Source organism: Camelus dromedarius, chromosome 7 (assembly GCF_036321535.1).
Source record: "Camelus dromedarius isolate mCamDro1 chromosome 7, mCamDro1.pat, whole genome shotgun sequence".
NCBI lineage: Eukaryota > Metazoa > Chordata > Mammalia > Artiodactyla > Camelidae > Camelus > Camelus dromedarius.
The window spans coordinates 41,859,183-41,885,814 of NC_087442.1; the positions used below are offsets into that span (position 1 = coordinate 41,859,183).

At 39.1% G+C, this 26,632-nt stretch overlaps 1 protein-coding gene across 2 annotated transcripts in view; it reads left to right on the forward strand.

Moving 5' to 3' along the window:
- Positions 1-26,632, forward strand: part of TRIL (TLR4 interactor with leucine rich repeats) — a 113,447-nt gene that overhangs the window by 27,682 nt on the left and 59,133 nt on the right. The window contains exons 3-4 of one of the 2 annotated variants that reach the window (XM_031455107.2): positions 5,805-5,973; positions 6,998-7,692. The exons of the other annotated variant lie outside the window; for it this stretch is intronic. The gene's annotated coding sequence lies outside the window, so the exon portion shown is untranslated. Of the gene's footprint in view, positions 1-5,804; positions 5,974-6,997; positions 7,693-26,632 lie in introns of those variants that run through there. 2 annotated transcript variants of the gene reach the window in all.

Genomic DNA, 26,632 nt, shown 5'->3' on the forward strand with positions numbered 1-26,632 from the left:
AATATTTAACAGCAGAGGCACAGGCATGGGCAGATCCTGACTCTGTGAAGCCTGGTGCTTATAATTTGGAGAACTCTGTCTCTCTTTTTAAAGCTATGCAGTGACAAATACGAAAGTAGGCATGATAGTGAATATTAATTGAAAAAAATAAATCACAACAAATCACTAGAAATTTGGAGGGTTAGGGCCTTTCTCAGGAAGATCCCTGTAGGCAACGTACCAAAGATACTTAATTAGAAATGCTTTCTGGTTGCAACCCGGCCTACTCTGCTCTCCTGGAACCCTCAGTGACTGACCCCCACTAGAACTCACAGTGGCCTGAACTAAAGAAGGCCCGAGACTTCAGTTTTATTTCCTTCTACGAATTCCGCATCTGGTCTCAGGTGCCATCACGCAGCGTAGTCAGCAGCTGACAGCAGCCTGTGGCCACGCAGGAAGGTCCTGAACAGCGTCAGAGCACGTGTCCCAGAAGCACACAGGGAGGTGGTGTAGTTCATGGTCAAGAATACGGGTTTGGGTGTGCTCAGGTTCCAAGTTCTGTCTGTGAACTTCACTTCTGGGAGCCTCTTTTTTCGTGTCTGTAAAGCAAGGGTGATTAGAAGAGCTGCGGCATATAAAGCACCTAGCTGAGTGCCTGGCGCTGAGCAAACAGCCTTTGCCCGATGGAGGGATTTGTTTGAGAGTTTGATACTGAGAGTTCTTTGTGCGTCTCTCTGCATTTGTCTCACCCCCACCTCCCTTCATTGTTGACTACAGGAGGCATTGACTATCAGTGAAAAATCCATTCCCTAGGTAATGTTCTCCGGCTTGCATTTTATACTGTCTGTCAGATCTGATCCATCATGTATGTAATCATATTATACATTGCCTTCTCTATGAATAAGAAATGAGGGGATGGGATTTTGTTTTCTGCAGTCCCGCCTATCATGAGACTGGATACAGGATGCAGATTTCTGCTCCATGGCTGAAGGGAGGGTACAGATAATAAATCATTTTGCATTTCTGGGATGGGAGACAGGATCCCTGGGGATTCTGTGATTGTGGGAGCTGTGGTCTTCTTCATGATCAGCACTTTGGATGCTAACCTGTGTTGGTGGATGGGGAGTGAGTGAATGGAAACTTTAGGGTACTGCCGGATCTGCCTGGGTGGGGTTCAGGGAGCACTCAAGAGTGCTCAAGGGCCCAAGTGGCTTAGGTGAAGCGCCTGTGGAATTTACACTCTCTCCCAAGTAGCAGTAAGGTGTCAGGACCCTCAGAGTTCCTCAGCGCTACAGAAGGTTTTGCAATCTTCGGACGCCAGGAGCTATCACTTAACTTCTTAATGTCTTAGTTTCCTTAGCTGTAAAATGGGGCTAAAATCTCCCTTGCTTGCTTCACTGGAAGAACGAAATATGGTAACGCAAGTGCAAGTTCCTTGTGCATCTAGAGAGAGCTATAAAATATTGCTCTTAAGAGCAACAGCATAAGTTAGCATTACGGAGCCTTGACATGTAATTTCTTAACCCACTTTTCAGCAATGAGATTTCCTCATGCTTCTTACATTTACACATTGGTGCTGCTTTATTGTTTAAATAGGCTATACAAATTAATTTTAATGTTAAACTCTACTGGATCCTTTCTTTCAAATTGGAGGTACACCACGAAGGCGACTCACTCCTGTTTGGTCATGTTCTTCCTGTTTTCACCGGGATCGCGTCTCAAGTCAGTGAAATAGCGCCACCGTGTGGCCTCACGACTTACTGTCCCTCACTACTCATTTAAACTTTTTTGAGTTTTTAATCATAAATATTGGCAAATCAGTATCAAAAAGTCTATTTTCTTTTTAAGTACAATATACTTGCCTATATTTACTTGTAAAATATGTGGATGTAATGGAAATTTTAAAAAATTCAGTGGAGCCCCCACCCCCACCCCCCAGCTGCATTTGTGGACTACTTAGTGAAAGAAAGTTTTCATTTGTCTTTGGCGTGAACGGCTTGAATGTTTGTGAGTGATAAAAAGCTCAGTCTCGGCCACAATTTTGCCTTTGGGATGGTGGTGACTAAGAAAATGCACTTTTTCTAGGATAAAATTCAGTGGTGAAAAAGTACATATAATGTGTATTTTCCACAAAATACATTTTACTGAGGAGAGATACATAAGGCAACACATATTTAACAAGAAATAAGAGTCAAAACAAAATTTTAAAGTGTACTTAGCTAGACTCACTCATCCATACTTGGATTAATCAGACAATTCAAGGCAGAAGCACTTTTAAAACTATGTGATAAACCTGCGTTGGACTGATATTAAATAGAAGAGCTTAGCAAGAGTATATTTGTTAAGGAGAATATCATAGCAAGGGATGGTTCTGTTTTTTACCATGGGATAAGAATGACAACAATAACTTGCTAAATGTTTATTTAGCAATGCCTTGTGTAAAGCACTTTACCTGCATTGTTGCATTCAATAATTGGAAAGGGGGATGGTCAGTAATGTCCCTTTAAAACATTATAATGGAATTAAAATAAAGAAAACAACTAGCCAATGTGAGCAGACACACACCTTCAAGCTAGGAGCTAATACCCATCAGCTTGCAATGCTAGGGGGGTGGCAACAGCTTTGTATGCTCTGGATGATTGATGCCCTCTGGTGGCCATTATGGAAATTTACTGATTTAACACAAATTTAAGGCAGTAATGAACACTAGCACCAGGATGCTTGCTGATGGGAGCCACGTCCTGTCCAGGGATACTGAAGCCACTGGTGTGTGACCAGTGAAGCACAGCCATACTTCTTCTCATTAAATTCCCGCTGTAGATGAAAGAGATAATCAGCAAGTGAATTCAGATCCACCGATGTGTTAGGATTCAATGGGGAATGCTTACAAAATGACAAGGGTTGACCATGGGCTGACGTGACCACCGTCTGTTTTCCAGTTTCAGCTGTTACATCAAATGGGAGCAAACACTGAAAATCCTAAATAGATCACTAAAGGGGTAAGCAGACTGTGGTATATTAATTCGATCCATTTACAATTGAAAGCTTCATTTTGTAATGAACATCACAAATCTACACATTTTTGTGTGTGTACACATAGGAAATTCCAGGACAGACATCAAATTGTCAATAATCGTTACGATTGTAACCACTGGAGATTAAGACGAGGAGGGTGAGAGAATGAAGACTTTTACCGTCTCTCATTCATTTGTGTATTAACACAAGCCTGTATATCTTTCATAATAAAATAACCTTAAATAAAATATACAGATAAAAATAAAGAACCAAACATATGCTCATCTGAAACATAACATGCCCTGAAAATACGATAAACAGGTTAGGGAAATGTTGTAATTTGTCATTTAACATTTTAAAATATATAGCATTATATATTGGTTTTGGCAGAATTTGTATTAATTCCCTTGCCCTTAAGGTGAAATGGAGGAGCTCACTTGACCATCAATCTAAAATATTTTAATTACCTGTTGAGGAGGATAAACCAGTGGCAAAAGCAAGGAATCTGGACTCTTCCTTCCAAGTTCCAATTTCCCTATTTCCATATTTGTTGATCTTGTTTAAAAACGTCCTTTTGAAGGCAAATAACGTTTTATAGACCTCACTTATGAGAAGTCACTCTGGTGTCATTTATTTATACCAGGCCTTTTTGTCAAAATATTTAAGATGGTTTTTTGAAATCTACATAGAATACAAAATAACATAAAATAAAAATAGGGATATTTGTCTGGGTAGGAAAAAGAGGCATAAGGAAAAGGGAGCAAATGAAAGGAACATAAACAGACCCAGGCTGGAACAGCCCACAAGGAGCACTGAGGAAAACGAAGTTCCGTGAGATGTCTGGTGAGGCTGAGTCATAGGATTAGCTTGGAGTTCACTAGCAATTGAAACAAAGAAGAAACATGGTAAGTTCCAGGAGACGCAGGTCCTTAGGACACAAACTAATCAGTGCTGAAGGAGAAAGAACTGCTATTAAGACAAGAGAAGACTGTCTATGCCTGACTGGCTTCTAGATCAACCTAAGATGTTATTCATCCACTGCAGAAGAAGATGGGAGACAAGTGCTGAAACTCTCCTTTACCCTGGGCTTCAGTCTTTAATCCGCTAGAAGTTTTCATCATGCGTGTTTAGTTGTCTCCATTTTCTGTCTGCCCAGATCTTGACCCCGACCTCAGCCTCTGCTTCCGGAGCGAGGACACTTTCTCCATTTCTTCTCAGGCGGACTGTGCTGACTGGGACGGCTCTATAAGATCCTTTCATATTCATACACTAGTGATTAATAATATAATCGTGCCCCTCTGCCCACTTAGGGCATTTGCATTTATTTTTTCCTCCTAAAATGGCAGCTGGGCAGGTGGGTGTCATTATTCATTTTTTATAACAATTATTCCATTTCACTTGGTTAGCATTCTCTCTGACTCCTCACAGTGTTTATAAATTCTCCTCTGGCGGTGGAGATCACAAGCGAACCCTAGTTGATTAAATTATGTCAACTTTATTTAATGTGTCCTGGTGCCATCTTCCACGTATTTTATTCTAGGATTGTTTATTTTCTTGCAGCCGTCGCCCACTGATCTTCCATGGTAGGGTCTACCATGACCCCATCGTCTTTTAAATCAGTCTTGAAACGAGTCCATTCATTCCCACAGGCTGTGTGTGTCATCCCCCCAGGGCCTCCTCCACTTTAAGTGTTCATCCAGCATCCAAGTTCACACGTAAAAACACATGGCGCAATGACAGACTGTGATGTCCTAACCCAGGGCAATAAATGGACTATTCATCTCACCAGCGTCTTGGCCTCCAAAGGAGACTTGAAAGGAAAATAAACAGAGTTGTGAGTTGGTGTAGGTGGAGCCCTCCACATTTCCTTCCCCAGACAGCACAAGAAAATTAGGCCAAGTGCCCAAAGTGTAGGCACGGACATTCTTTGCATCTACAGCTTTCCTGTGCGAGACAGGAAAGTGGTGCTGAGGCCATCAAGTGTCACATACTGGGTCGTGGATGGGCCAACTCAAAGACTAGATATTCCCTCTGGGACCAGTGTTCTCTCTGGTTCTTTTTGGTCATGAGTGCACAATCAAGGTCTAAAAGCAGCAAACTTTACAAAGCGGGCACTGTACACGGGCCAAGATCCCTGAGGGCCTTGGGGAGGAATCAATGCTGCTCGTTGCCCAGAAACCTTCTCCTGGTCCTACGCTGGCCCATCTGATGCAGCCTCAGCTCTGCTGTGTCCCCTCCTGTCCCAAATGCAGAGTACTCAGTGAGGACAAGTTGCCACTCCTCCTCTAGGGACCTGCCTTCCAGTAGCTAGTTGTTCCTCACCAGGAACAGAGCCGTATTACGTTACAAGTTTTCTGACCAAGGAGGTGGCACTTGTGCAATTAGCCTTAATGAGAGGAAGTTCAAATTGTAGACACCGCCTCTGACATCATCAGCTATTATGCACATGTTGGTAAGTGGGTATCTACGTGTTCTCCCTACCCATACTCTTTTGGTAAATTTCTCTTTCAAATATTTTACTTAATATAATTTGCTTCTAGTTGATTGGAAGCATAGAGGTTTGCAACGAATTACCTTTACAGTGGATTGATCTGTTGTCAATATAAAATGACCTTCTTTGAGCCATATAATAATACTGCGTGCCATGAAATGTCTCTTTCTGAGATTATGATTGCTACCTTTGCTTGCTTTTAGCTGGTATTTGATTGAAAGGCCTGCCTCTACCTTGCTTTTTAACGTTTAAACAATTTATATTGGAGTACGGCATACATACAGAAATGAGAGTGTATAACTTAACGAATCTGCCACAGTGAACACCCTGGTGGAACCAGCTCCCAGATCAAGAATTGAAAGAGCACCTGCCTCCCAGAGCTTTCCCTCAGCCACCCCAGGCTGGTCCCCGCCGCAACCCCGCACCGGAGGTAAACACCCGTCTGGCTCCTTACGCCAAAGATCGGCTTTACCTACTTTTGCACCTTGGTAAGTTCTTAAGTATTAACTTCTTTTCAGCCACACCTTTGGTATCAAGTCTGTTGCAGCTCTCCCTGAGTCTTGCTGCACTTTATGGGTTAGAATTTCTGCGCGTTGTAGGTTGAATGTTGTTTCTGCCTCCATAACTGTCTCTTTTTATTGGCTTCATCATTTTGTCCTTCCTCCTGATCCTTCAGGGGATTTCTTCACCTCCGTGATTTGTGGTACTAAAACATCATCTTTACTCTTGACCATTTTACTGTTAACTCTTAGTCTCTGAGCCAGGATTCAGACAGCAAGGGAGGCAGTAAAGCCTATTTCTACTTCTGTTTGGTCTGGCCACTTGGTTCTGTGTGGCTAGCAATCTCTCTGGGTTGAAAGGGCTGGTGTTTTCTGTCCAGCTCCATACTCCTCATAAGTTAATGGAAAATTTCCCCTGGTTATGGCAATAAATGGACTCTTAGTTTTGTTTTTTTGTGCTGTGAGATTTCATATTGTCTGTTAAGTAGGACAGACGCTAACACAGCATTGAGAGAGACTTCCTCTGTTACTAACAGCCAGAGGTGCCAGAACTTCTCCCTCCAATATTGTACATACTATGTCTTTCTAATGTGCTTCTCCACAAATATGTTTTAAAATAGTAATTAAAAACTGTCAATTTAGAGGTTTCATGTTTCAGCCATTGTTCAACCTTGGATCCTCATTAATTCTTTATAAATCATTCAGTGTCGTTCACTCACCCTGGTAATAGCCTCCTTTATGAGCCAGAGACTTGACTCTTCCACTGGCTGGATGTTCTTGTAAAAGTCACTCACCCACTGATGGTCTTGATTTCCTCAATTCAGACAATGAGGAGATTGAATTAAACTGATCTCCAAGATGCCTTACAATTTGAAATCCCATGCTTAGATGAAATGTCATACAGTCATTTTTTTTTTTTTATAATTACGCTACAGATAGTCACAAAACAAAACCAGCTTGCAGAAATCACAGTTCTTGGCATTAACGGCCTTTCCTTCCTAACTTCTTTTAGTTCACTTCTGCCCCGAAACCACTGGCGTTGTGGCGGTAAAGTGCTTCTTCGTATCCGAAGTGTGCCTGCTCTGCTTCTCTTCACTGCTCATGATGGTAGAGTTAAGGCAGCTGCCCTGGAAACACTCATTAACAAGACGTTTGAAATTGCCACCACCCAAGGCCTCTGCAGAAACAGTGTGTGGCTAACGTATTAATCCACGCTTTAGGGACAAGCAAGACCCAGCAGTGGGGGTAAAAGGAATCCTCTGAATTCTCTGAAAAGATAAAAGATATTAAGGAGCCATCAATGATGCTAGAAAACATAAAGTTATAACCTGTCACCTCTTTCATGTACACACGTCATAGTGTTTTTCCCACTGTTCTACCCGAGAAGGAAGATGTTTCTGTGTAGTGTTTTTGTTTGCTTATTTAAGCCCAAATCTGTCCCTTTTGTATAGAATACCATGCTAAGAATAATCTGATGGGTCAACGAATAATCACAGAAAGCCAGGATATCCTTATACAAATGAAAGAAAATAAACCCCCAGTCTGTATATTTTATCTCTGCGCCGCTGAGCCCGGGCACCCTGCGGCATGACTGGTTTTCCTGTTTCTGTTTGACTGTTTGGAGCCGCGTGTGTGGAACCTGCATATGAGTCACGTGCAAGATGGCACTGGGATGGTAGCATATTTCTTTCACTGTTTAAACAACTTCCTATGAAATAAAGTAATTGTTTTAAGTTCAAAGACTTTTGGTAAAGATTTTAAAGTGTGGCCACCAAAGAGAGTTTTGGAATTCACCATGGGAGTGATTTTAGCATCAAAGACATTGTTTCCAGCCTGTAAAACACCACTTTTACCCAGAACGAAGCAGAGTTTAATCCCCAGGAAAGCAGGGCTAGCACAGACCTGTAGTATTTTAGTACCAGAGATTCTTGGAAGTGACCTGGAAGATATATCAAAAGGTTCTACCCGTGAATTCAGAGGAAGGCGAGATGAAATGTGTCCAACACTCTGGCCAGGCTGCAGTCGCCTTGCATCCTAAATGAGAGGCAGGTGTTGCTGTGGAACCAGGTGAGACAGTGATCATAAAACACGCACGTATCTGCTCAGATATTGCAGGGAACATGACCGTTTACATCAAAGGCGGTGGTGGGGTTTGCAGTGATCCTCAGCCAGGCTGTGCAGACACGCATGGGTCAGAACATTTTTAAAACAAAAAAAATTGGTGAGGGAACCTTTCAAACTAGAGGCCTCTGTTTTGAGGTTCTTTTTCAAAGCAAATCAAAATTTAAGGCAATATAAAAATACCAAAAAATGTAACATCAAAGGAGAAGTAGTCCAGCACATATTTAAAGTCTGTCAGCAGCAAGAGTTGTCCCCTCTTAACAAAACACTGTCGAGTTTTTGCATCAGAGGGAATTTTAGAGATTATCTAGTCCAACCTCTGTGTTGCATTCATTCAGCCCACAAACATTTATAGAATCACTGTTACTCTGCATCAGACAGAAGAGAAAACAGAGGCCTGGAGGAGTTAAGTGGCTTTAACAATATCACATAAAATCTAAGAGTTATCTGTGTGGGTAACAAATTACCCCCAAATTCAACAACCTAAAACAACTTATTATCTCACAATTTCTGTGCATCTGGAATCCTGCACAGTGTAGCTAGGCCTTCGGCTTCTGGATCTCCTCACATGTCTGCAGTCAAGGTATCAGCCAGGGCCAAGGTCTCAGCTGAAAGCTTGCATGGGGAGGAGTCTCCTTCCTAAACTCATTTACATAGTTGTTGGCAGAATTTAGATCCTTAAGGCTGTCAGACTGAGGACTTCAGTTTCTCACTGGTTGTTGGCTGGAAGCTTCCTCTAATCTCTTGCCATGTGAGCCTCTTCAAGGTGCAGTTTGCTTTAGCAAAACCAGGAAGACGGTACATCTGCTAGCAAAAGGGAAGTCACAATCTTTTGTGACCAATCACAAAGTGACCTTGTATTCAGTATAGTAGTCATGATCCAAGGTGCTCTGTTCCTCACTCCCCACTTCAGTCCACTTACATCAGAGTGGCCATATAACTTACTGTCTGAATCAGGATAGTTTCAATGGTGTGAGGGGATGCTACAACATTAGAAATGATGAACCAGGATGAACTATGATCACCCCCGGTAAACCTGGCCACAGAGCCACCTGACATGTCCACAATGGAAGAACCACTGTTCTCCAATCTGGAAACTCAGAGCTTGAGTGGTGAGGAAGGAAAGAGAGACGTGGAGCCAACGTCGCCCATCCTTGGGGTTGCAAATCTGCAGCCAGGCAACCTCCCATCCCGCATGTGAGTTGGCTTCTCTGAGAGCCTTTCCATGAAATTCAGGGCCTCTAGGAGAGATTCTTAATACTCTTCTACTGCCTCCCCACATCGTCACTTCTCATTCTTCTCTCTGTTAACTGAGTGAACAAATACAAGACGCACCTCGCCTCTTTCATGGGTTTGCAATGGCTCTGTTGTTCTTTAGCCATTTTATAATATTTTATTTTTAGTATTTCCAAATGCAGTTAATGCAGGATAGATGGCCGAGTTTGCTGATGATTGATGTTTGGATGAACAAGTCATTTCTTGATATAATACTAACAACAGATTTTCAATGGAAAATTATAGCCTGGTGTTTATAGATGCTTACTTAAGAATGAAAATCTGTAACACCACTGTCTATTAGTGGTCAATTCCTCTTCCTCTTTTAACATGCCATATATTTCCAAGTTAAATTCATAGAACTGGATTAAGTTGATTAATTAAAGGTAGCAACATCTGCAAATACTTGTTGAAACTCATGGAAATACTGCCTTCAAAGCAAGCATTTCCTTGGTAAAAATCTCTGTCAGAATGAATACTTTCACTGAGAAACAAAAGCTGGTAAAACATTTACATTGTTTGAATCGATGTATTTATTACTTTAAACAGAGTTATAAACATGGAAATCATTCCTTTATGCCCAGGGCATCAATTAAAATTGAGATCAGACAGAGAAAGACAAATGCTATATGATCTCACTTAAACGTGGGCTCTAAAAAACCAAAAAACCCACAAAAGCCCATCCTCATAGATACAGAGAACAGATTGGTTTTGCCAGAGTTGGGGGTAGGGGTCAGGCAAAATGGATGAAGGTGGTCGAAAGTGCAAACTTCCGGTTATAAGATAAATAAATCCTGGCGATGTAATATACAGCAAGTTGACTATAGTTTTAAAAATTGAGGTCTAGGACAATTTCTCCTGTGAAAGACTTCCAGGAGTACAGTATGCATGACTGAACTTGTCCTTTGGTGGCTTCTTAGAGGACAACGCTCCCCTCATGTCTAGGCTGTCCATCAGGGGTCCTGTATTGTTTTCCAGACACTTAAAGCAAGAGAACCATGGCAGTGTTCCCAATTCCACCATCGGCCCCCCGGACCATCTCTGCACTTTTCCTTGAATATATATACATAAAGTGATATGATATGATATGATATGATATGATATGATATGATATGATATGATAAAATCTATCAAACTTTACAAAATCATACAATCAAACTCACATTACAGTCCCATTCTCTGGGGCAACCATTAATTTCTGATATAGTCTTCCAGAGCTTTTCTATATATACGCGAGCCTATAAACATTTGCATATATGTTTCTTTTTTCTTTCTTTTTTTACACAAAGAGGAGAGTATTATCACACTTAAAAAAACAAACCCAAACTTAACACTATACTTTGAAGTTGTCTCCAAGTCAGTCTGTACTTGTCGACCCGCCTCACTGCACCTGGCATGGCTCCAGGTATCTCCCTAATGGACGCACTGTATGTAATGTAGCCAGTCCTAAACATTTAGAGTGTTTTCTATTTCAAAAACTTGCTGTATATCTATTTATTAACCCTTAGATGCAGAGTTGCTGGAGCAAAGGATATACACCTTTTTTATTCTAAATATTGCCAAGCTGGTTAAGTCTATTTATGTTCAAACTACCTCCAAATACACAGCCAACTCACACTTCCATCCACAGAGAGTAAACATGCCATTTCCCTGTATCTTTAACTTGTGTCACCAAACTAGCTCATCGCTGCTTATCTCACAGGTGCAAAGCATACTCCTCTTCTGATTTGTTTTGCTTTAATTATGATTATGGTCAAGTATCTTTTCAAATATTTGCATTCCACTTACAGTTCATTTTCTGTGAACAGCATGCTTTCAGATTACTTGCCCATTTTTCTATCAGATTGTTGGTTTCCCGAACTCTGAAATTTGAAAAGTTCCACTAGCTTTGGGTGGAGTTTTTATGCAGATGCATTCCAAATTTATATAGCTATATTACCAAATCCTGGATCAAGGGTTCTTGGGAGCAGTCTAACCACCATAATGTTCTTATATGCGATTTTTATTACCCTTTAGCTGCTATGGCTTTGGGCTTTAAAAAATACACAAGGCCTGTCTTTTACAGAATGGATTTCAATTTTTAATGTCAGCTCTTAAGAAGGCCTCACTCCTATCTTTCTCTTAATGATGTTCTGGCACTCAGTGTCAGCAAACGGCATTTTGTTTCTATGAAAGCATTAACTCTCTCTGGTCCTGGTTTTCATTGGCTTTCTCTGGATTGCTGTCAAATACTGCGGTAACAATGAAAGTAATTCAGTGCGTCACTTTGAAGTGTTAAAGTTGAGGGTCACTTAGAGAGGCTGATTTTCTTTGGCCATTGTGGGAAGGGGCACGTGGGTTTGTCTTGATCTCGCTAATGCAGCTCTTTTTAAATAGAGAGGCTATGCAAATAGAATATGTTTATCCATGCTTTTGATTTATGTATTTTCTAAAAGGTCATGATTTACATGCTGGTTCTCTATCTTTCCTAATGTTGCTTTCTGAGAAATGCAAAACCTGTGGGGAGAAAGAACTGTATTCCAGGATCTGACTTTTGAGAGATTTTCAAATGTAGCTTCCATTAGTATCCCTGGAGGTGGGGCTCCCCAGTCCTTCCTACCTCAGCCAAATGCCTGGAGGGTAATGGATTATCTTCCTCTCAGCAGACTCCATGGGAGATATTCTCAATGGTTTATGCATTCTGGCCGGAAAATACTCCCTGCAGACATGTGGGGAGATTTCTTCCTGTGTTCTCCCGCAGAGGTCCGCTGGGATTGAATCTGGCTCACTAAGTGTAAACCCCATGTACTGTAAAAGGAAGATCAAGGGCAGCGCTGGCACTAAGTGGTTGTTCAAAAGTTTCCAACTGTTCTAACTTTTCAAAAACAGAGAGTGAGTTCTTGTTGCTTCAGCCTTAGGGAATACTTGAAGAAGGTGTCTTTAAACACCCACTCAAAATGCCCAGATTTTTAGGAGGAGGAAAGAGAACTATAATGGGAACAAAGCTATTGGTTTCACATTTGGATATGAAAACAGAAAGGCAGGAAAATAAAATAAAACACAAAATCTTCCAGAGTAGACTTTTATGTTTGTCTGTGCAAAAGCCATTTTCAAATTGAAAGCCAAACAACGGGGAACCGAAAAATGATGTGGTAGCTCCAAGATATTTCCTTGACATGTAATTGTATTGCGTTAGAGCTTAGGTATCTGTAACATCTTTTGTGATGAAGCAAGGGGTAAGCTTACTAAATGAATAATGCACTTTTGGAAAATCAGCAAGAAAATCTTTGAGTGCAATCCAAAGCAACAAAAGAGCTTTCTGAAAAAAAAAAAAAAAAAAAAAAAAAAAAAAAGTCTTCGGGGTGGAGTTGTTTCTGTATTTCAAGTCCTGGATCGGGAATTTTGGAAGATTGATGCCTTTACTGGGTGCACATCCAACCAGCGCAACTTCATCACGTAATGTTTTTCTGGTTGTTCCACAGAGCTTAAAGGACAAAAGGTTAGCAAACACTTAAATTACCAGTCACATTAAGCTTTTGCTTCGTGATTCTTAGGCTCCAGGGAGGCCTACAATTTTGGACTTGAGTTGATAAAAGGCAGATTCAGGGAATTATTTATTTTGCTCTCTTTCCATCTGGGCTTCCACATTAATTGAATGGATTCATTTGGTGCCATTTTTGTTCCCTTTAGAATTTTGGTCATGAAAATTAAGAATCATAACTCTAATATCTCACACAGTCTGTGAGTAATGGCAGGATGCTTTATTGCTCTGACCTTTCCAGTTTTCTCAGTTTTGATTTGCTGAGTTCTTTCCTCCTCTTTCTTGCAGTTTACTTATTATGATTATTAATGAGGAAGCAGAAAAATGACCATTCAGTCAAACTTTAGGGAATGGGACATAATAAATAGTCTCTGTCTGAGAGCTAACATTTGCCCCTAAATACAGTAATTATTAGGTTGCCTGATGATGTGCTGAATTTTACAAGGCTCTTATTAGGGAAAGAAAAAGAACATAATAAATCCACTAATGTGGGTAATGACTGGTATGGAAATTGAAAATGGTTCAAAATTAACCCACTCCTTTTTTCCATCTTTTAAATGCCCCCGGGTCCTAATATTATTCATCATATAAGTAGACTTGCTTTTCTCTCATTTCAATTAGTTCTGCATTGCCAAGAAGCTCCAGAATTATTTGCAATTAAGTGCTATCTGGCCTTACCCAAGCACTGCCAACAAATTAAATGGAATCTAAGGAAAAATATAACAAACCTGCATTAGCAGATTGATCCCAAAACTGAACGATAAGCCCTTTGTGTCTCACTCGTTAGTTCCCTGGCACTCTGAAAAACGCTAGGACTAGAGGCATGCAATGAGTGGAGACGCAGCATTGTCACTGGGTACTCAGTAATGACTGCTGAAGGGCTGACTAGCATAGTTTCCTCTTTGGGTTTTCCTGCTTCTATGTGAAAAGATAATCTTATATTAACTGTAAGACTTTCTGTTTACCTTTTTAGAGAAGCCAAAGACGAAGGGTGAGTGGGGGGCATGGTGAAGATTGAGGCAAGGAGAGTGTTAAGAAATGTTCTCTATTTTGTGTTTAAAGAATATTTGAGGTCTAATCTGCTCTATCTGCACTATTTACAGTGCTATTGTCTGCCTTTTCAGGTCATATAAAACACTACATTTATAAAATTCATCTTTGAAATAAATTCCGTGTTATTCACAAATGTAATTATTTGTTGAGGATAAAAATGAAAAAAAAAATATTGAGATTGAAAAAAGACCTTAATGTCACACCAAATCTCTTTTCCATGTGCCTCAAATTGGTGTGTGAAATTTTTTAAAAGCTTAATTGAAATCAGGGCAGGGTAGGAGGAAAAAAGTCAAACTCAGCTAGGACCAAGTACCAGCTCTACGAAACAACATAAAAACAACAAAAGAAACAACAACCAACCAAAAACCAACCAAATAAAACCCCGCCAAACCTTTAGTGAGCTATAAGAGAAGGAAGTTGCTCAATCTAATAAAGATTATCTACCAGAAAACAAGAGAAAACATCACACTGAACATTGAAACCTTGTAAGTATTCCTATTAAAATTGGAAAAAAGAAAAAGATATCCATTATTACCACATAATTCAGTACTATATTAGAGAGTTTGACAAGGTAGTAAGACAAGAAAAAGAAATTAGAAATGTGAATAGAATAAGAGGAAGAAAAAAAATTGTCACTACTTGCAGAAATAATTATTATTATAGGCTGAATTGTGTCCTGCTCCCCATTTATATCTGGAAGTCCTAATCATCAGAATGTAATCATGTTTGTAGATAAGGTCTTTAAAGAGGTAAATTAAAGTGAGTTTTTTAGCGTGAGCTCTAATCTGACTGGTGTCCTTATAAGAGTAGGAAATTTGGACATGTAGAGACACCAAGACATGTGCAAATGGAGGTGTGACCATGTGAGAACACAGTGAGAAGGAAACCATCTGCGCACCAAGGAGATGGGCCTCAAAACCCAAACCTTCCAAATATCTTGATCTCAGACTTCTAGCCTCCAGAACTGTGAGAAGATTACTCTGCTGTCTGAGCCACCCATCCTGGGGTATTTGTTATTACAGCAGAGCTAGCAAACTAATACAAATATCTACTTAAAAATGCAAGTGAATCAAACAAGATCAATAAAGTGGTCAGATAGTCATTAACATGTAAAATCAATCGTGCTTTTGTACACTATTGTATTGGGGGGAAAAATATCCAATTCAAAATATCCAACTTGAAACATAAAGTAAATACCTAAAGATATGTACCATCAAAATTAGTCAAGACTTTAAAAAAGAAAATGATAAAAATTTTACTGAAAGACATTAAAAAGACTTAGATAAACAAAAATGTACCATGTTTTTCAACACGAAAAATCAATTGTAAAAATGTCAATTCTCCCTCCAAATTAATCTAAAAATTCAGTGTAATTCCAATGAAATTTCCATCAAGATGTTTTCGTAAGGCTTAGTAGGAAGATTTTTAAAAGCTGGAAGAGAAGACTTGAAGGAATTGATAAATTATTTTTGAAAAATTAGAAGAAAAGGGAGAATACTTTCCTATTTGCTATCAATATACCACAAAGATAAAGCACTATATCAGAGGAGCAGAATAGAAAGGATGCAGATGTACACTGGAATTTTTCAAATTGTAATCCTTTAAATTGTCTTATTTAATAAGTCATGTTGAGATAATTCACTTGCCATTTGGAAAACAATAAAGCTAGACCTCCACTTGACACTGGGCATTTAAATAAATTCCAGATGGCCTAAAATGTTACATATTGAAAACAAACCCAAAGAATTATTGGAAGTAAATGTAGGAGATACTTTTCACTATAATCTCGAGGCAGAGAAGGCCTTAATAAACACAATACAAAACTCAGATCCCTAATTAAAACAAAACAAAAAATTTCTAGGTGATATCATAAATAAAATAAAAAACCTTGAAGGAAATGGTTACATAATATGTAGTAGACAAAGGATTGATACTCAAAATATGTACAGCATGCCTAGAAGTCAGTAAGAAATGATCAAGAAACCACCAGAATAATGGACACAGGAAACAGTTAATTCACACCAGAAGTGCTATAAATAGCCAATAAACAAGAATTCTGAAATGTGAAACAATGAAATATCAAATTTTATCCATCATTGGTAAAAGTTGAAAGGATTTATATGTCAAGGATTGGCAAATGTGGGAAAAAATGATACTGATTGAGGCAATTTGACAGTTCTGCCAAAAAACTAAAAATTCATTATTTGCTCTAAAACTTGGGACTCCTTTTCTAGTAATCCAGCTTAGAGAAATGCTCACATATATGCTCAAGTATGTATGTGGAAGGCTGTGCAAGGCTGTTCATCAGAGTGGTCTATGTTGCTGCAAAAAATGGGTATATTAGTTTGCTGGTACCATAATGAAATACAAGACTGGGTGATTTATTTCCTCAGCTCTTTAGGCTAGAAGTCCAAGACTAAGTTGTGGACAAGATTGGTTTCTCCTAAGGCCCCTCTCCTTGCAGATGGCTGTCTTCTTTCTGTGTCATCACGTGGTCTGTCTTCTGTGTGTGTCTATATCCTAACCTCTTCTTATAAGGCATCCGTTATATTGGATTAGGACCGCCCCCCTCAAGGACCTTATTTAACCTTATTTACCTCTCTAAAGACTCTATCTCCAAATATTCGGGGGTATTGGGGGTGAGGACTTCAATATACGAATTTTGAGGGGACATAATTCAGCCATAACAGTTGAGAACACTCTAAATGCAAAATAGGAAAGTGGTTATGGTACATTCAGACTATGGAATAGTGTACAGTCATTAAAAAAATGAAGTAGACTTATGAAAGATGTTCAAAACATCGTCCAGTGAAAAAAGAGTCACAGTGTGTAAGGGTTTAGTGTGATTCCATTAACGTCAAAAGAACAAAGAGAAATTGATATTGGTTCATATTAATATACATTTAGAGAGAGAGAGAGACAGAGAGAGACAGAGAGGAGAGAGAGAGAGAGAGAGAATTCCAAGGGTATAGACCAAAGTTTTGGGAATGGTTGCTTTTGCTTTGGGGAAAGAAGTGGAAATGGGGCTAGAAATGGAGGGAAGGGTAGCAGATAAAGGATGAATTTTATGTTTTGCTCTGTATATATTTCTATTTACATGAGTATTTTATAATGAGAATGAATTTTAAAATAATGTACCTAATAAATTACTAAATTACTTAAGCACTTAATAAATTGACACCCGCATATACACAAAGGGAAATTTTGAGTTTTGGGTTGAACAAAACAGAATTTATAACTATTCAGCACTGTTGGGTGTTTTCAAAATTCCATCCTTTAAGAGAGTTCAGAGCAGCCCTAATTCAGTTTCTTCCCTCTCTGCTGTTTGCTTTCACGAGGTGTATGAATTGATGTTCTAGTCAACTGGCTGAGTGATGTTAAAGTGTAAAATTAAAAGGAGGAGCTAGAGAAAGCACCTCCCAGCTGTTTCTAAGGAGGCCTCGTTAGCAGGTAGAGGAAGAGAGGCAGTGCTGGCCAGGCAAGGCTCTGATGTGACGGGGGAACTGCTGGCTTTCTGGTTACTCCCCACCTCCCCCTGTCCTGTGATCCCAGGAGCTGTCAGTGAGGAGACTGGGACAGCAGCTGGCCGTGAGGCTTATTCTTCAGAACTGGCTGAGGTTTAAGTCCCAGTTGTCTGGAAGCTCAGAACTGGAGCTTGGCGGGAAATTAAGCTGGTAATCTGGGAAACCTAGCCTGGCAAAACTTCAATCCCTTTCACCTACAGCCTGAAAGTGTGTTGTTGCCCTCAGAAGAACATAGATCCCAATATCACATTCAGTCATTATCAGACATGCCATAGTTTAAATAAGAGCAAAAATAAATGATTAATTTGTTCAATCAAGTATGGCTTTTAAGGCTACCACTTATTCAGCTAAGATGTATGTTTTTCTAATTCCAAACAGCTTTCTTCCCATAGAAACTGCCACAGAGAGAAATATAGTCGGGAGGATAAGCTATGAAAGCTTCATGTCAGCATAACATAAAGATTCTCAAGAGATAAACAAATTGTGCAACCAACATTTCAAAAATGTGTCCCAGCGGACAAAACGGTCAGGATTGTGGAGCTGTCCGAAGGAGATGGGGTTTGAACTGTAACTTCTGGGACATGGCGAGGCGGCCAGGAGTTGTGGCGAAATAATTAGGAAGAGAGAGGTCGTCCCTGGTGTAAGGAAAGTAGAAACAAAGACTTGGGGTTTGAGAGTGTGTGCGCAGTGAGAAGGACGTGTGCACAGAGAGAAGTGTTAGTGGGGGAAGCAGGGCTGCTGATAGAAAGTGCTTCAGTATTTCATGTGACAGGCTGATTTTCTAATATTTCTGCCCTTTTTTCTTCATGTGAAAGTATTGCATATAATACTGGTCACCCACCTTAACAGCACTGTGGGAATTAATGAACTCAATCTGTAATGTACTGTGAAATATTCATACCTTCATTTACAAATTTTAAGTTTTTTTACGTATATTGGGGATATTAGCCCTTTGTCTGTGGTTTTGGTTGAAAATACTTTCTCCCAGTTTGTCAGTTGTCTTTCGGCTTTTTGAAAATTATATATTGTTTGTTTTTGTTATCCAAAATCTTTTAATTATTATTAATAAAATTTATTTTCTTTCTCTTCTTGTAATACTCTGGATTTCAAATCATAGTTAGGGTGCCCTTCCTACATTAAGGCTAAAGAAGAATTTATCTGTATAAAATTATCATACTTTATAGTTTCATTTCTTTTTCTTTATATCCCCAGACCATTTGGAGTTTATTATTATGTATAATGTGAGATATGAATTTAATTTTATTTTTTCCAAAAGGCTACTCAGTTGTCCAACATCAGTTATTTAAAAATCCATCTTTACTCCAGTGGCTTCAAATGCCACCCTTATCATATATTAAATTTTAAGATTTTAATATATGATAATTCAACTATCATATATTAAATTTCCAGAATTTATTTCTGGATTTTCTATTCTATTCTACTGGCCTTATGCCAGTACCACACTGTTTTAATTATAGAGATTTTATAGTATGTTTTAGTGTCTGCTAGTCTCCCCACATAAATATTTATTTTTGGTGTTTCCTGGCTATTCCTGCATGTTTGATATTCCATATAAACTCTGGTTTTCACTTAACTCCATAAAATGGCTTGTTGGTATTTTTATTGGGATTGCACTGCATGTATAAATTAACTTAGGCAAAACTCACATCTTTATAATACTGAGCTGTCCTGTCTAAGAAAGCTCTAGTACACTGTTGAATGGAAGAGACAGTGGTCATCTGAAGAAGCAGGGGTCATCTTCACCTTGTTCCTTATCTTAGTGAAAATGCCTGTTAGATCTTCTATGAAAGATCATGGACACTGAATATGAAAGATTGTAAAGAATCTGGATAGTGTTATCTTCCTGAACTTGGACGTTAATTTTTCCAGCAAGTATATAGCATATTACAAAAGTCACCTTGAGCTAGTTGAGGACTGTATATTTCTCATTTGGTCTTATTTTTAAGGTGTATCCCTTTCAGGGCATTCAATTAAAATCCTTGGAGACTCCTTTTTGTAGGCTCTGAGCTCCAGTTTGTCTTCTGAGTACTGTGAAACTGTCAGTATCTCTACCTAGCAGATACTTTGGGTTTCGTTTCACACATTTCACCCCACATATATACTTCTTAGGGATCAGCAGATACCCTGAGGGGCAACCAGTGCAGAGCACTGGGCTCTCCCCAGTGCACTTTTCCTCTCCCCAGAATCTGAGCATCTCAAGTCCTCTTTCCTTTGGATATTCTCTGATAGCTTCAAACAGCTAATTTTTTTTCTTTGTATTTTATCCAACTTAACACTTGTTCCCAGCAAAAGAGAGAGTCTAATACCAGGTCATTAAACTGGAAACAGAGTCATCTTCCTATCATCTTTCTTAAAGTGAATGCTATCTTCCGGTGACATGTGAAAACCCTGTCAGTCTGAATTTTGAATATAATTGGGTACTCACATTGGGGATTTATGCATTTTTTTAAACTCAAACTTATTACAGCACTGGCATGCAAGAAATACCATTGCCTCAGGTCATTTATATTGGAATCTTAATAGTTATATTCTAGTAGGTTTTAGTTTCAGCAGATCCATTTGAAGTTATCATATATCTTCCCTGGGTTCTAATACTCAGACTAGAAACCTTGCATGTTTTAAACTCTCTTCTCTCCTTCACTTCTCTTATTTGGTCAGTTGTAAAGACCTGTTGATTCTACATCAATGACTCTTTTCTGTCCTTTACTTTCCATTATCAATGATAATGCCCAGATTCAGACCCAGTCATTCTTTTCACTCATCTGGATCCCCAGCCTCTCATTTCTATCTCCCATCTATCTCCTCTCTAATCTGCTCTGTATGCTGCTGCTACCATAGGTGGTCAATACAGCTAATACACAGCTCGGAGTACGAAAATCTCCTCCTCAGAAACCTCCTCACTGCTTAATGAGTGACATCTAAATTCACTCTAATTTCAAGTGTGGCATTCACTCTCTGATCTCACATTGTGATATCCTCCACAACTTCTCCCATTCTTATGTCATGCGTCTGTGATCTAGACATTCTGTCCTTGAACATGCCACACAATAGCTCACCTTTATGCTTTGCTCATGTAATTTTCTCTGATGAAATCATCCCTTTAAAATCTGTTCGAATTTTTGAAATCTTACTTTTCCTTAATAACCCAGCTAAAGTGCCATCACTTCTTTGAAACCTCCCCTGTTCCCCCAAATCAGAATTAATTGTTTCTTCCTTTGTTTCCCATAGCATTGCTTGTAACAATATTTAGCATTTACCTTATATAACATTAAGAGTTAACGTATATTGGATGCTTAATGCTTACTATATGCCAGAGAGGGAGTTAAGCTCTTGAAAAACGTATCTTGTTTACCCCTCCGAATTCAGTGAGAAAAAGACTATTGCTATATGTATGTCATTTGAGGTGCAGAACTAGCTGAGAAATTAATAGCTACTATCCCAGTGCCTTCTATAAAGTGGACTCTTATTAAATCAATTTTGCTGAAGCAAAGAAGCTCTTTATTGGATGACCTTCCCTTGTCCTGAAAATCTTATTATTAACAAGAGGTCAATTTCTCCCTTCAGGGAACTAAGTCAAGGAACTTACCATCTGAGCACTTGCATATTAATGTGATCTTTAACACAGGTTCTATTATGTTTCCCATTTTACAGCTGATGAAACTGAGGTTTTAAGGAAGGTAAATTACCTGCTTATGGCCACACAACTAGTACGTGGTAGAGCCCAAACTAGAGCTCGTGGCTTTCTGTCTCTGAGCTAAAGCATTTAACCATCACCCTACAGTGCCTTTTAAAGAATTGATAATCATTGGAATTGGTTCCAGATTTGATACCTCAGAGTACCTGTTATAGACCACTATTTGTCTCTTTAAATTCTCCCTCCTTTTCTCCCTGGGAACATTGCTTCCCAGCTGGAGACTTAATTTCACAGCCTCTTTTGCATTTAGGACTATCTCTGGGGCTATTTTTCACCAATGAAATTTAAGCTTCAGTGATGTGACCAATTTTCACCTCACTTATCTGAAAAGAAATTGTTTGCCTTCTGTTTCCTCTCTTTCCCTTTCCCAGGGGTTTAAAGTGAGGCAAAGCAATAACCCAGTTTCAGTCATTTAGACAAAGATAGCATTTTAAGGATGGCCCAGCAGCAAGAAGAAATGAATCTAAGTCCCTCCATGGTTTTGTGGAGCAGAGCTGCCCCACTGCCACTTCCACGAAAAAGAAATGAACTCTAATCCTGTTTAAGCCATTGTACTCAAGGGGTGTCTTTTTGTTACAGCACCATCTATTTAAAATTGATTCTATCCATGCTCTTCTGAAGACAGTTTGAAGTTTCTCATCACAAGAGTCTCAGCACAAGATTCAGGGGACGGCTGTGGGCCACGCAGATACTTATGAATGCTTCAGTTATAAACCAAGGATCAATGAATAAGTTACAATGCTAATGACACAGTTAAAATGTCTTTCATCATGTTTTATGACCCCCAATTAGAATCTCTTTCCATTGTAAACTTCATTTCTGCAACCAATATACTGTAATTTATACTAGCTTGCAACCCAGCCATGGAAAGTATTTTTCTTCAGGTAATATGGAGCAAGCCCTAAGAACCTAATGAAATAACCAGCTGGGAGACACTGACTATATTCTTCTCAGTTCTCAAAGGGGAGAAGAAAACTGCCCCAGCAGGAATAAAAATGGGAAGACACCTGGCCAGAAGATAATGAGAACCACATCAGCCTGGAGAGGGGAGAATAGATTCCAGAAGACTGTTCAAATACTAAAGTGTCAGAATATGAAAACTGTCCAAGGGAAAAATCATGTTTATCCTACATATGTCATGAGCCAAGGTGGGGACTGGTTTGAAAGGCTAAACAGATTTAAGTTGGAGGTGGGGGGGAAACAGGTTGAGAATCAAAGGATGAGAACAAGAAAAAAGATAGGAAGGAAGGGAAGAAGAAGGAAAGGGGATAGACAGAGAAAAGTAAAAAATAAGCTTCACAAGCTGCATAGATAGGTTAGTTCATGTTTCTCCCGTAGAGGTCATAAAACTTTCCTGTGGGGCCTCTCTCTGCAGATGTGTGCCACGCCCAAAGGAAGTCCAGTGTGGGAGTTCAATGACACAAGAATCACACCTCATCTCAAAGCCCTTCCAGCTTCTGGCAAGGCTTTTTGTGAACTTTACACTTAGGCAGAGCTTCGTTTCTTAGGCAGGCACTTTCCTTGTACAAGTAGGAAAAAGGGCCAGCGGCAACAGAGAAGCATCTTTTGCTCCAAGGTCTAACTTCTTCAGGGGTTTTATATTTTCCAGTGGTACACCAGCCTTGTCGCCATTTAGACTCACGGTGGTTAAACCCCGTGAGAGCTCAGGGCTCCCACAGGAGGTTTGCTTCTTGTCCATCACGAAAAGCAGGAGGTGGACCAGGATATCCAAAGACCTTTCCAATGAAGGAGCAGGCCTGGGGTCTGTCTTGGGGTGGAACATGGAGGATCAGGGCTCCCATGGTCTCCAGATCTTCTCTAGTTTCCTTGTAATCGCCATCTTTACAATCTTCTCTCCTTTCTAGAAAACTCAGCCCTTTCATTTTTTGTACCTTTTTTTGTTTTCCCCTAGAGGACTTCAGCCAGCAGTCCTGGTATTGAAATTTTTAGCTACAGTAGATCTTATTTATAAAAGTTGCAATAATTTATACTGCTTGTCCAGAAAAAAGAATATAAACCTCTACAGACCAACATTTACTGGAAGGACTTTTCTTTTCTCTCTGAAGTCTAACATGAACTCATATTTCACAGCTAAATGTTTTCTGGTGTGAATCATTTAGGGGTGTTGGTGAGTTCGTCCTTTTAAAAGCATCATTGGTAAAATGCTAAGGGGATACATTTAAACATTCTTTAACAGACTGACCTCAAAAGCTTGTCTGGAGGACTTTGAAGGATAATAAAAATAATATATTACTTACAAGCTTTTAGAAGAGGGGAAAGAGGTAATTATAAATTGAACCAAAAGATGGCAAGAAAAGAAAAAATAAAAAAGACAAATAATGGATGGGAAATAACAGGTAGAAAACAAATGGCAAGATGGCAGAAATATATTGGTAATTAAATATAAAGCAACAATTTAAAGTTACAAATAAAAGACAAAGCTTGTTAACAAATAATAAAACAAAGCCCTAATATATACTCACCTTAAATATAAGGGATACAGAAATATTGAAAACCAAAGGATGGAAAAGAATATAAAATGCACACAATGAGGTAATGAAAGCTAATATAGCTGTCTTACTCTGAGAAAAATGGGACTTCAGCACAAGAAATGTTTCTAGAGATAAAGAGGGATATTTTATAAAGCTAAGATAAAAAATCAAAAATTTTTATTCAACAAATAACGTAGTCTCACATTGTATTAAACAAAACCTGACAGAACTAAAAATAGAAATGACCACATGCACTATCATAGTTGTTGTATTCTTTAACAAACTCTTCTCAGTACCTGATAGAATAAATTTAAAAATTCAATGTGTATAGGAGATTGAAAACACAGGAGTAACTTTACCAAATTTACAAATAAAGAACTCTGTGCCCAGCATTTGTAGAATATACATTATCTTCCAATGCACATGAGACAGCATTTACAAAAAGAACCATATGATTAGCTATAAAGCAAGTCTCAACAAAACTCAAAGGATGGAAATAAGTTATCTGAATATAATGGAATTAAACTTGAAATCAGTAATAATAAAAAACCACTGTGGGGAAATCCCCAAATGTTTGGAAATTTAGCAGTAGATACCTGAATAACCCATAGGTTAAAAAAAACAATTACAATGAAAAACTCAGAGGAATATGTTAGAGGAGTATGTATAGTTTCTAATCTATGTGTTAGAAAGGAAGGCTAAAGATGAATAAGCATTCATCTCAAATAGTTGGGAAAAGAAGAGCAAATTAAATCTTTAGAAAGTGTGAGGAAATAATAAAGATAAAAGCAGAACCAAGGGGGAGGGTATAGGTCAGTGGTAGTGTGCCTGCCTCGTATGCATAAGGTCCTGGGTTCAATCCCCAGTACCTCCACTTAAAAAATAAATAAATAAATAAACCTAATTACCCCCCCCCCCCCAAAAAAAGTCAGATTGAGGAAATAAAACCAGAGCCAATGAAATAAAAGATAAATATATACTAGAGAAAAACCAACAAAGCCAAAGTTGATTCATTAAAAAGATCAACCCCTTCCGTAGGTAAACCCCTACACAAATACTGGTCAAGGAATCAAGAGAAGTGAGAGATTACCAAAATCAAGAATGAAGAAGGGACATCTCTGCAGAAAGCCTCAAGTATTTAGGAAGAAATAGTTCCAATTTTATATAAATTTCTCCAAAGCACTGAAAAAGAGGGAGTAATTTTCAGCTCATTTTATGAGGTCGGTAAACCTTGATAACAAAACCTGAAAAAACACATTACAAGGAAAGAAAATCATAGGCTCATCTCTCTCACAAACATAAATTTTGGAAATCTCCAACAAAATATGAGAGAACGAATCCAGCTATATGTAAAAAGGATGATCCTTTATGATCACTTTGTGTGTCTTCCAGGGATACAAGGCTGATTTAACATTTGAAAATCTACTGGTAATTTGTCTCACCATCAGAATAAAGAACAACCAGCTGGTCAAATCAATAGCTGCAGAAAAACTATTAGAACACAATCCCCATTGTGATAAAAAGTGTCAGCAAACTAGGAATGGAAGGAAATTTTTACAATTTTATCAAATTTTGGAGAGTATCTCTAACAACAACAACAACAACAACAACAACAAAACTACCTCCAACTTAGTGTGGAAACATTGAAAACTTCCACTGTGTGAGATCTCAAATGAGATAAGGACATCTGATGTCATTGCTTCCTTCAACATTGTCCTGGGAAGTCCAGTCATGAAACAATACACAGACTCCCAAGGCCCCCAAGGGAGCTGAACTTCAGGAAAGGGTGAGCACCTGAAAGGGTGGAATCCCAAATCAAGCAGCTTCGTCCCAGTGATGTCTGTGGTGTCAGAAGAGTTGCACTGGTAGGCATGAGGAAGAGCTCTATGGTAACTCCGATAATATGTAGGATTGACAAGAAGGCTCAGGGACCTTCGGAACATCCAGGAGAGAGAAGATGACAAGAGCCTGTTTCTGGGAACTGAGAACACTCCTCAAGGACTTAAGTGGGAGTGAGAGGCATCCTAAAGGATAATTATTCACAGTGTTAATAATTTCTCAACTTTTGGGATGTAAGTTTGTTTGTTCTGCTAGATTTCCAGGCCTCTGTTGTACTCCATGGAGTAGAGTGGGAGTAGAATGAGAATAGATTGAGAGTGACAGAAAGGACTCAATTAGTTTGTGCAAGAAGATGAAGCTGAAACCTGCCAGTGGGTTAAGGGAAAACAAGGGTGTTGGTGGTGGCTGGAAGAGAGAGGACAGGCGAAAATGCACGGGAACCCAGAAGGCTGGCTTTGTTTGGGGTCAGGATAGAGAAGAAAGACTTGGAAAGCAGCCAAGATGAGTAAAATCTGCAGGGGAAAGACAAGTAAAGGAGATATTTAGAAAGAGAGCTCCAGGGAAGATCTATTTTACCTAACTTCTTAAGACTTTGGAAAGTATTTTTTGGAGGGAGAGCAAAAATGCCCAGTTTTATTCACACTACCTGTAATAGGTACTCTAATTAGGGTTGCCGAATAAAATACAGGATGCCCAGTTAAATCTGAATTTTAGATAAACAGCAAATACTATTTTCAGTCTTAGTATGCCCTGAATATTGCATGGGCCTGTTAAAGGGTTAAGTGAGGCATATTAAAAATTTTAAGAGTTTACTTGAACAGAAATCACTTGCAGTCTGGTAGTGACAAATGGGAAGTGGTTAGGACAACTTCACCAACAGGAGCTGGGGAGAGACTTTTATGGAGAAAAGACAGAAACAAAGTGAGGAAATTATTGATTGGCTGTAGCTTAATGCTTAGTTGGCTGTTGGCGACTGGTTGCCCTTAGCATTTAAATTTTGTGACTTTGAGCCATTTACAGGCTCAGATTTTGGTTTGCTTACATAGGCCACCACAGCATCAGAGCCATATCAGCCTCAGTCTAACGGCCTCCTTGTGTAGTTAATTTA